Consider the following 12,316-nt stretch of genomic DNA (forward strand, 5'->3'; position numbering starts at 1 on the left):
AATCTTTTCTGGACTCATTAGGGAGTGGCATGAAGATCTGACATGATTATCACCTTACAGAGGATTTCCCAATCTCTTCACTGTTATACGGACATCTTGGGCAGGCTAATTTTTTTTTTTTTTTTTTTGTGGGGTGGGGAAAGACAGTGGAGATTGTCCTTTGCATTATGGAATGTTCAGTAGTATCTCTGGTTCTACCTACCACAGGCCAGGAGCAACCCCTCCCTACACTGTGACAAGCAAAAATGTCTCCAGACATTGCCATGAGCAGTCCCATTTTTTTTCTTTATTATCTTTACACATGTTTTGGCGAAATGGGTCCAGAATGTGACTTTTTCAGTTAAAATGGAAAGAAAAAAGTTTTAGCTTATTTTTAAGATTGGTTTTAATTTTAAATGGGTATGCTTTTATTGTAAAGTAAATAAATCTCAAAATTTTATCAAAGACAGCTCAGTGTTAAAGCAGTCTTTTAAAATAATTTTCTACAGTACAGAATTAGAAAACATTGCAATTGCAATGTTTCCACCCAAACAAATACTCAGGTGATGATGATGATGATGATGATAACTGAGAGCTCCCATGGAAAGTCTGCACAACTTGGCAAAGGAGGCAGGCTAAGGTCACACCATGAAGCATATGTATGGAAATGTGTATCATAAGAATAGTCCTAGTGACAGGAATGAGGATAAGATCCTTGGCCAAAAGTGTCCCAAATGTCCATCTTGTCCCTGGCATAGAATCTGGTTTTTAATGCCAAAACTTGTGGAGGATGGATTCCTTTAGTTTGGAATCCATCTGCCACCCTTCATCATCTCCAATTTTTTATTAGAAGGACAGATTTATATCGTAGCTTATCTGTTTTCATTCCGACATTGGGCTAAACAATCTGCTATGAAAGCTAGGTCACCTCAGACTATTGTAAGAGTTTGCTTTCAATGATGGCAGAAGAAGAAAAAAAAGCAGAGATTCTGTGACTAAATATAGAGAGGCTCTAGTTAAAGAATACAGATACTTCAGGAGGAACACAATTTTTGCTACTTTATGAAAACAAAATTTATAATAAATAGAATAGCATCTTTGGAAAATTCCACTTGGGTCTTAAGATATTATAGAATATTTTGTTCATCCTTAGCTTTTATTTTTCTGCTTTTTTTCTTTTTTTGGCTACTATAAGTGTACTTGGAACTTCTTATTCATTGAGTCAATCAAGCTTTAGTCTCAGGAAAAAGAAAACTCTTAATACCCAATCAGTACAAAGGGGACAGTTCATTCTTGTCAGTAAATGTTTTAGATGTTTAATCCTATAAGAGGTACTTCAAGAGTAATTTTAGCCAAGCAGTTGGTTAAGTTGGGATAAAAAGACTTTTAAACTCTCAGATTTAAAGCAGCATTGAAAAACTGATGTACTTTAATGTGATTTCCTGTGCTTGGAGAGAAAGGAGAAATGTTTTTTATGATTTCCAGTATGTATATAGGCTAGTTGAAAGTCATAAAAAGTACAATTGAGAGTTTTCACAAAAAGTAAAAGTGTTCAGCTGTAGATGATCATGCCAATGGTTCTTTCACTTACAAACTACAGAATTCCAGAGTTTGGAAGTCTGTGGTTTCCTAGGGAACTTCTACAGACTCCCATGAACATTGCTATCCAATACCAGCATATATTATACCTTCCCTTTTGTTACTATAGATAAATTCTCCAGGCTCCTATGTAAAGACAATTCTGATAATGAACTAGTTCCTGTATCATCCTACCTATTCAAAGACATATGTTTACAATGCTCTGTTCTTTGTACGATATCATCAATTTATCATCTGTGAGTAACCGCCATCAGCATACAAACCTATTACTTATCCCACATTAAAATAATTATAAAAATTTCTTTTAACTCCATTTCCCAATCAGATACCAGTCCACCTTTCTATGCTCTTTCACAGTAAAAATCCACGAAAGTATTGTTTATAATTATCCTCTCTAATTTCTCTCCTCCTATTCTCTCCTAAATCTTCAGCAGTCAGAATTTTGTCCCCAACACTGCATTGAAATTGTTCTTTTCAGAGTCACTAATGACCTCTAAGGTTCACTTAGTAGAGGTCTCAGTCTTCATCTTATATGACCTATCAGCAATAGATCACGTTCTCCTTGATGCATGTTCTTAACTTGGCTTCCAGTGAAATACTGTTTTCTTCCAATGTCTTTGGTCACTCAGCCTTAGTTTCTGAGGTAGATTTTACTAATCAATTCTATCATTCACCTCCCTCACATACACATCTTTGCAAAAACGAAAACACAAAACTTTATAATGCTCAGCCATTGTAGGTGTAGCTCATTTCTCCTTTGTGTGGGTTTGGGTTAAACTGTGTGACTTGCTTTTGTCAATGGTTTATTAGCAAATGTTTTGCAAGAAGAGTCATGAAAAAAAACCATTGCCATGAGAAGGACGTTCTTGGACTTGCCCAATGGAGGCCTGAAATTTGGAGCAGAGCTGCCGCAGATAAGCTGCCCTGGCCCAGCCCTGCCTAAAACGAAGCTTCAAACTAAGCTACAGACACATGGGTGAGCATAGTGAAGATCAGCTAAGCCCAGTCCAGAGCAACTAATTCTAAGACTGGCAGGCTAAACAAACACTTACTGCGATACCTCTGAGATTTTGGTGATTGTTTAGATTGCAGGATTTTTGCGGCCTGAGTTAACAGATGTAGTCTTCTCTCCTTATTTCTCCTATTCTATATAACTCCTTAACATGGAGTGACTTGGGCATCAAACTTTGAACCTCTTCTCATCAGTTATTAATTCATAACATCATATTTATCCCTTTATTTATATTAAGTAATACCTACACTAAAGGGAGAAGCACAAAATTATATGATAAACCCAAACTTAGGAACTAAAGATCTGGATTCTAGGAGTGGTATAAAGTAATGGGTAAAGAACAGGCTCTTGAAGCCAAGATACTCAATGGGAAAAGAATAATCTCTTCAGTAAATGGTGCTGGGAAAACTGGATAACCACATGCAGAAGAATAAAATTGGACCTCAATTTATACCACACATAAAATTAACTTCAAATTGATTAAAGACTTAAGCAAAACCTGATACTATAAAACTACTAGAAAAAAAAACATAGGTCAAAAGCTCCTTGACACTGATTTTGGCAATGATTTTTTGATATGACACCAAAAGCACAATCAACAAAGGAAAAAATTAAAAGTAAGACTTTTAATTAAAAGTAAGACATCGAACTAAAAATCTTCTGCACAGCAAAAGAAACAACAAAATTAAAAAAGGCAAGCTATGGAATATGAGAAAATATTTGCAAATCATATATCCAAAATATATAAAGAACTCATACAACTCAATACCAAAACAAACAAACTGAATAAACATTTTTCAAAAGAAGACATAAAAATTGCCAAATGATACATGAAAAGATTCTCAGCATAACTAATCATGAGGGAAATGCAAATCATAACTAATCATGAGGGAAATGCAAATTAAAACCATAATGAGATATCACCTCACACCTATTAGAATGGCTACCATCAAGAAGACAAAAGATAAAAACAAGTGGAGGTGAGGACGTGAAGAAAAGAGAACATTTATGCATTATTGGTAGGAATACAAATTGATTCAGCCACTATGGAAAACAATGTGGAGGTCTCTCAAAAATTTAAAAATAGAAATACCATATGATCCAGCAATCCTGGTTCTGTGTATATATCTAAAGGAAATGAAAACAGAATCTTGAAGAGATATCTGCACTCCCATGTTCACTGAAGCATTATTCGCATTTGCCAAGATATGGAAACAACATAAGTGTCCGTCTATGGATGAATGGATAAAGAATATGTGATTGATACACACATACATACACACACGCCGGAATATTATTCAACTATAAGAAAGAAAAAAATTCTGCCATTTGTGACAATATGGATGGATCTCACGGGCATTATGCTGAGTGAGACACGTCAGATAGAGAAAGACAAATACTGTATGATACCACTTATATGTGGAAACTTAAAAAGTCAAACTTATTGAAAGAGTAGAATGGCAGTTACCAGGGGTTGGAGATTGAGGCAAATGGGGAGATGCTGGTCAAATAGTAAAAACTTCCAGTTAGAAGATGAATGAATTCTAAGGACCTACTGTAAAGCATGGTGATTATAGCTAATAATTCTATATTGTTACTTGAAAGTTGCTAAGAGAGTAAATTTTAAATGTTTTCACCATAAAAATAAATGGTGATTATATGTCACAATGAAGGTAACACTAGGGTGGCAGCCATTTTGTAATGTATAGGTGTATCAAATCAATACATTGCATGCCTTAAACATATACAATGCTACATGTTAATTATATCTCAATTAATTTGGGATGGGGGAAGAAAAGGCTCTTAAATTATATAGTTGGAGTCCGTAGCCTAGTTCAGCTGTGGGACCTTGGGGGTAAATTACTTTAGAAGTCTTTGTGTCTCAGTTTCCTTATCTATAAAATAAACAAAAGAAAATATTAACAGAGGATCAATATGAGAATTAAATAAAAAAACTTACACTAAGTTCTTAGTATACTGAATGACATATTGTGTCCTAGTTTGTTCAGGCTGCATTAACAAAATACCATAGACTAGTTGACTTATAAATGGCAGAAATTTATTGCTCACAGTTCTAGAGACTGGAAATCTGAGATCAGGGTACCAGCATGATCTGGGTGAGGGCCCTCTTCAGGTCACAGACTCCTTTTTGTATTCCCACATGGCAGAAGAGGCTAGGGAGCTCTGTGGTGTCCTTTTTATATAAGCACTAATCCCATTCATGCGGGCTCCATTCTCATGATCTAATCATCTCTCAAAGACCCTGCCTCCTAATACCATCACCTTTGGGGGTTAGGATTTCGATATATAAATTTGGGGAGACATAAACATTCAGACCATAGTGTATAATGGACATTCAATAAATGGACTCTTAATACTATTATTATTTAAATATTTCTGTGATTTCTTGAGCTTTAGTTTCCTCCTCTAAATTTTGTTTAGTTTTATCTTTCTGTGATTCAAAAATCATAAAATCTCAATTAAAGTTTTGTCAAGGCACTACAATGAACCTTATCTGATATACAAATTCCAATTTAAGGTATAAATGATTGAACTTTCATCAATATCTTTTTTGAGAAATAGTTGCCTTTTGAAAGGGCTCAACATTTTAAGCTGAGATCATCTTTATGATAGGAATTTCAGGCCTCAGAACAGGTAGGTGGGAGAGAAGTGTTCTTAGACTAGATTATTTGAAATTACAGCATTTAGGTAGACAGTGGTATGCTAATAATATTTAACAATAGACTTGGAAAAAAATATACGCATGTGTGTACACACACGTTTATTATAAATTTACTGATAAAAAGGAAATGTAGCACACTATTTACAAATAATAAAAATACAATATTTTTTATTATAAATTCATAAGCCAACTGATTCTCATAGAATGCTTTCACTGATTTTGGCACAATTTTTGTATTCATAAATAGCTAATGCTTACAATTGATGAACAAGCGTGGTTCCTACTTGAATGTTACTTGACATCTTCTTTATGTTAATTGGTAGAATAAAAGTGAAGCAATGAAGATGTATGTTGGAACTTCACTCCTTTATCAATAACTGATTTCTTTGTTAAGTTGTATAAGTTTCAGATACTGGAAGAACTTTCCCCAGATTTGTAACAATTTATAAGTTATTATCATTTTTAGCAATGTAATAGCAGCAGATGCTACAACATTTTTTTTTTATTTAGGTTCACAGAAACATTGAGAGAAAGGTATAGAGGTGTCTCATATACCTCTTGCCTCCCACAGGCATAGACTCTCCCACTGTCAACATCCCTCACCAGAGTGTACACTAATTATAACTTATGAAACTACATTGACACATAATCACCCAAAATCCATAGTTTACATTAGAGTTTGTCCTTGGTGTTGTACATTCTATGGGTTTGGACAAATATATGACATGCATTTATCATAATAATATTATACAAAGCATTTTCACGGTCCTAAAAATCCTTTTCTGCTTTGCTCATTCATCCTTTTCCCCCTCCAAACTCTGGCAATCACTGATCATTTTACTGTTTCCATAGTTTCGCCTTTTCCAGGATGTCATATAAGCATAATTGTAGGATATCTAGACTTCTCAGATTGGCTTCTTTCACTTAGTAAAACACATTTAAGGTTCCTCTGTGTCTTTTCATAACGCATTTCTTTTTAGTACTGAATAATATTCTATTGTCCAACTGTACCACAGTTTATTTATTCATTCGCCTACTGAAGGATATCTTGGTTGCTTCCAAGTTTTGGCAATTATGAATAGCTGCTCTAAACATCAATTATAGGTTTTTGTGTGGATATAAGTTTTCAACTTCTTTGAGTAAAGATTCCTAGATCATATGGTAAAACTATGTTTAGTTTTGTAAGAAACCACCAAATTGTCTTCCAAAATGGCTGTAGCATCTTGAATTCCCACCAGCAATGTTTGAGAGTTCTTCATCCTTGCCAGCATTCGATGTTGTCCATTGCGGCCTCTATAATAGGTGTTTAGTAGTATCTTACTGTCATTTTTTTTTTTTAATTTGAATTTCTCTGATGTTATTGATGTGCAGCATCTTTCATATGCATATTTGCTATCTGTATATCTTCTTTGATAAGGTCTCTATTATGGTCTTTGGCCAATTTTTAAATCAACAATACACATTGTTAAGTTAAATCTGAATTATAATAGCATTTGCCAATATCTGATATCTGTGGTATAAACACTGCCACCATGACCATTTGCAAATACTCCCCTCATAGCTGGTTTCAAGCTACCAAGAAGTCATCAACATAGTCTTGGGAAGAAATGTGCAGGAGCACACTGTTATATAGTATTTCCACAATACAGACACAATAAACATAAATGATCTCAAGAGCATAGATAATAGTAAAATGTAACAAAATAATTATAAAATGAGTTTAAATATTGATTACTTTGGTTTCAATACAGTTTAATTCTATGTTTATATAGTTTATTTTCAAATCTTGCTTCTCTTGAACAACTCACGAAATTCCTGCAAATTAACAACTGACTCTCCTGGGCTAGTGAGCCAGCTGCAACATGTCTCCATAGGTACAAACATGCCAGCCTATCCTTAGGGCTCATTCAATCCACCTTGAAAAGGAGAAGTTGAAGTCCAGAAATCTCTTTTGACCTCCATTCTAAATGGCTTCTTTTTCAGCAGTATAAAACGGAAAAAATACTTTAGATACTTTGGAATTAAGTAAACTAACTTGTGTTGGTTAGGGTTTCTGAAATATTTTGTTTTCGTGTTTATTTCAAGGCTGATGTTAATTGCTTTAGGTTTTCAAAAAACTTCTCTGTATAATATTATCCGAGGATCAAAATGGGTCAGAAAGTTCATTTTATTCTTCCTCTAGTCTCTAAGCAGAACTTTAAGAAATAATAGAGAGTTAGATCACTAATCTGCTTTCATAACTTAATGTTTCTCAGAGTTTTTGCATGTATTTAAAAATCAGTGTTTCTTCCCCCCACCCGACCCCCACCCCACTTTTCAATCTTCTAAAGAAAAATAGCATTAAAAAGTTCAAATGGAAGTTTCTGCTGTGTGGTTTCCCAAGGGACTGCCTCCCAGATGTGATAACAGTAGCATAATAAAAGGCTCCTTTTCTTCTCTATTATTTCAGGGTTAGGTCTCCATTTTCCCTTAAAACATCAGTGGAAATGACATAATAGAAGTATCTGTTCTATCAGACGTTTTCATAGGCATTATATTGACCCTGATGGTCCTTTGCTGAACACACACTAACTGGAACCATTTTGGTTATTCTCCAAATGGATTGTCAAAGTAATTGTCATTGTACAAAAAGCATTATGAACATTTGCTGCTTCTCTGCTTTGACAGCAGATACTTTTCAAACATGAATATCTCAGCAATTAAAATCACAAACATAATCATAGCAACAAAAGCCCTGTCTTCAATTTTCATTTTTAAAAAGCAATGCTAGATTTTCCCCAATTTAAATGGAATAAAATGGGTCCACATTTTAGATTCAGTATTCACGTGAACTGAATAATACAATTAATCAGAATCTTTACTCATATATCTTTCATACGAGTAAATCATTTTATGTTATCAGTTTACATTCATTGAATTAAATAATTCAATATATCCTTACCATAAAGAACAGTTGTATGGCATTTTAAGAGCAAATCAATCAGATATATATAGAATAATTGAGGAAAAAAATATATACGCATGGAAGCATAGATAGCTACTGAACACCCCACCATTCAACAGCCTCAAGGAAAATCCCAGGTACTTTACTTTCCTTTCCTGCTTTGGTGGCATATTGTACCAAAATATTATATATTGTACCAGAACAGCCTGACATATTTATGCCAAATTTTAATCTGGTTAAAATTGTGTAAGCACCAGGAATTTTCAGCCTGATTTGAGTCAAAATAGCTGAATCATAAATCCTGCCCAGATTGACTCAGAAAAAGGCCCCAAAGCCTATTCCCTTGAATAGAGTAGTGCTGCAGTGCCATAATGTATTCTGTGCTCAAACAATAGATAGATTGCTGGACATATAGTATTTGTCTGATGAAAATTATACATTCTCGCCAACTAAGAGACCATTGTAAGAGACGAGCCAAGGAAAGAGCACGACTAAAGGGATGGGAGAAAGGAAGAGCAGAATGCATTACATGTAGACTATAGGGACAGTCTCCACAATTACTTTATACAGAAAACCAATCAGACAATCCTTCAGAGGACCAAGGTTATAGACACCTATCTGATCATGCCTATTGAAGCAAGAGAATCTTTAAACTGACTCTACCCAAAGGAGATGTTTAAAAGCAATCTTCTCAAATCCAGAGCTGGAAATCAATAAAGTCACCAACATTGAATGGGTGAGCTTTCCTAGGCATCAGATTGAAGGTCAGCTACTTCCCTGATCTCAAGGCTTGATAGACATAAGCCAATTAGAATCTAGGTTTGATATAACCTTGATTTTTTTTTTTTTTGTAAAATGTTTTAAAGATATTTAATTTCAATACAGGCAAGAAGCTACAGGGAGTCCAGAACAAGCACATTTTCAAGCTACGGAACTGCTCTCGAAGAACACTTAATTATATAATTTCCAACTCAGGAGCCAAAAGTAAGATTGACAAAAGAAGCCTAGATAAGTGGTTCTCATACCCATAATTTTATTTTCATTTTATAGATAATATTTTCTGCTTAGATATTATAAGGGAAAGGTTTGCACAATGTGGTTTTGCAAATTTTCACACTATTATATAAAAATTCTCCAGATAGTTCTAGCAAATTATAAAATTAAAGTCTAAATTTCCCATTTATTATGATAACATCAATACAAAAACGTCTCTGAATTCTATCCCCAAGCAAAACCCTGGACCAAAGTCAGCTTTCTTACTACAAAAATATTCTTCAACCATGCCCTGTTTCCAAGCTTCTGTGGAAATGATGAGTAGGAAGTGGGTTGCAGCAAATCTCCTTTTATCCCTTACTACTCCCACCCCAACTCTGTCTCTGCCCAAGACAGCTTCTCTCCAGAGGTCTGTGTAAAAGTCTTACATAACACATAGGCTTATGAATCAGTTGATACTAATCCTCCTTCATTTCCTTTATTCCCATTTGGAGGGGGTGCTTTGATAGAAGATGGTAGCACCATCAGAGTTGAGTCCTCTCCAAATAACTTTGAAGTGAGGCAAAATACATTCCAGTTGGTGTACTGTAAGTCAGAGTTTGGGTTTGAATCCCAGTTCTGACATTCACCAGCTTTGCAACCTTCCATTAATGCTCTGTATGCTCTGTGTTTTCATTTCCTCACCTGTATATGATAATTGTCTAACTCTCAGGATTGTTATAATGGTAAAATAATTCATTAAAAAGCAATTGTAACACTGGTATGTAGCGAAGGGTGGCAGAAAAAGCTGCCCCCAAATATATCACTTTGGCATTATTTTGAGTAAAAAGCACTTGAAAAATAGCAAATGTAAAAAACCTCCCTGGTCTTTCTTTTTCTTAAAAGCAGGAGATGAAATTCCCTTGTGAAAGTTGTCCACACTATACCAGAAGGAAAGTGGCATTCTTATTCTCAAGAATGAGAAGTTGAGATCTAGAGAATTCTACACAAATAGACCTATTAAAATAATTCTTATTCTCTAAACACCCTACATGGTTTAGTTATTTTCCTACAATTGCTTCTGTTTATTCAACTCACTACAAAAGCATGTAGATTTTGTCAGAGAAATTGTCAGCTATTATGTCAAGTTATAGGTAAGGAACATCTGAATTCCTGAGTTCAGCCCCACACTTTGGAGTTTAGGCAGTGGTTTCAGTGTTGCCTGCACATGTAGATGACCTGGGCAGTGATGTGAAAAATGCAGTTGCCCAGCCCTTGCCATAGAGATTCTAAAGGGTTGCAGAATATGCTACCCTAAAATATGCCTTTTTGGCATAGGATTAATTTTAGTTGACTATTTTGAGAAACAACAGATACAGGAGGAACTCTGAAAACAAAGAAGAAGTTACTTACTCATTTGTAAGAAAATTTTACTTTAGAAAGGGGGCATGTTCCAGGAACAGAGCAATTACCGAGATATCTTTTATTCTGGGAGGCTTATATGCAAGGCAAGACAACTTTTGATTATCAATCATTTGCTCTTCTCAACTTTCCATGAATTGCCTTACTTTCCTTTGAAACCCCAAACCTTTATCCATTTCCTTAGCTCAGATGATATATAAGCCTCAACCATCTGGTCACCTTTAGAGTGTCATATTTTTTTGTGAGGCTCCCATACATATGCAAGTAATTAAAATTTAGGTAGGGGAGTGTCAGCCAGGAAGAATGAACGGTAGAGGTGTTACAGATAATTAAAGAAAACAATTTAGGTGATACAAAAAACTTTAACACTACATGAAGTAGATAATGACTATAATGAGCTTTAAGGGTGCTGTAGAAAATCTTTAAAGCTATGAGTCCAGTACATGGCTACCGTTAAAAATGGAAGAGGGAACAAAAGCAAATACTGGAACAGGATATGTCAACTCAAAAAAAGCAAACAGGAAAACAAATCGAACTAGGCATTGTCCTTTAGGGTATTTTATTTTGTTTTTGCTGCACGGGCCATGCCTAAAGTACTTGTAATATTTAAAGATTGAAAGTGCTGAAAAAGACTTGATGGACTATAAAAAGGTGACTTTAGGACCATGTTAGTAATATGCAGATTTGAGAAAACAGTTCTTAAGTCTCTTACCTCATTCCATTATATGCCTAATCTAAAATCTAAGTTCAGTGGGACATAAAGAGAACAACCATCTTTGATGTCACACATATTTGTAGGATGTGAAGATCTTTTTTTCTAAGAAGTAAATCAAGTAATAAGTCCCTTCTTGAAATCATTTGATAATTCAATGAGTTGCCATTTTCCACAGGAATAAGTCCAGAATCTGGTCCTTGAACTAAAAGTTGATTCTGGCCTAGGCTCCCAATTGTACTCAATGCAGGGGGTTCATGCAATTTTCTAAAACAAATTGTGAACTTCAATATACTCCTCAAAAAGTAAAAACATCCTTAGAACATTCGCATTGCAAAAATTATAATGAGTAAGAAGCAAAAAATCTACCTCAAAGTCACCAAGCCCTTTATTATAAAACCTCATTATTATATACAGATCTATATAAATAAGCCCACACAATTCTTTCATGATTTACAAAAACGAGGTCATTATATAAATTTGAAGGTATGTTATATATTATATATCATTTGCAATATAAATTTCATTGTCTATTATAATATATATCAATATATCAAAATATGAAATGTAATATATGTAGATATATAAAATATCAATATATCATATCATATATAAAGTATCATATTATATATATTTTGTTACTTAAATATATAAATAAGCCATTCACTTTTCTCACTTAACAGTATTCTAATGCTATGCTCCTCTCCTTTGACTTAGAAAAGACACCCTCAGTCTCCAATATCCTTCACTGTACTGTATGCATCACATTCAATCTTGATTGTCAAATCATATTATAAAATTAAACTCTGAGATACTTCACAAATAACTATACCATGAAGCAATTTTAATATGCCATAACTTACTATACTTTATTACATATAATATACAATAAAATTTTGGATCCTTGTAAGCAAATTAACCATTTCTATTGTTGTGCCTCATAATTCCTCCTCAATAACTCTATTGTAAACTTTTTATATTATAGTTGTCTTC

The sequence above is a fragment of the Pteropus medius genome, unplaced genomic scaffold (assembly GCF_902729225.1).
Source record: "Pteropus medius unplaced genomic scaffold, Ma_sr-lr_union100, whole genome shotgun sequence".
Classification (NCBI taxonomy): Eukaryota; Metazoa; Chordata; class Mammalia; order Chiroptera; family Pteropodidae; genus Pteropus; species Pteropus medius.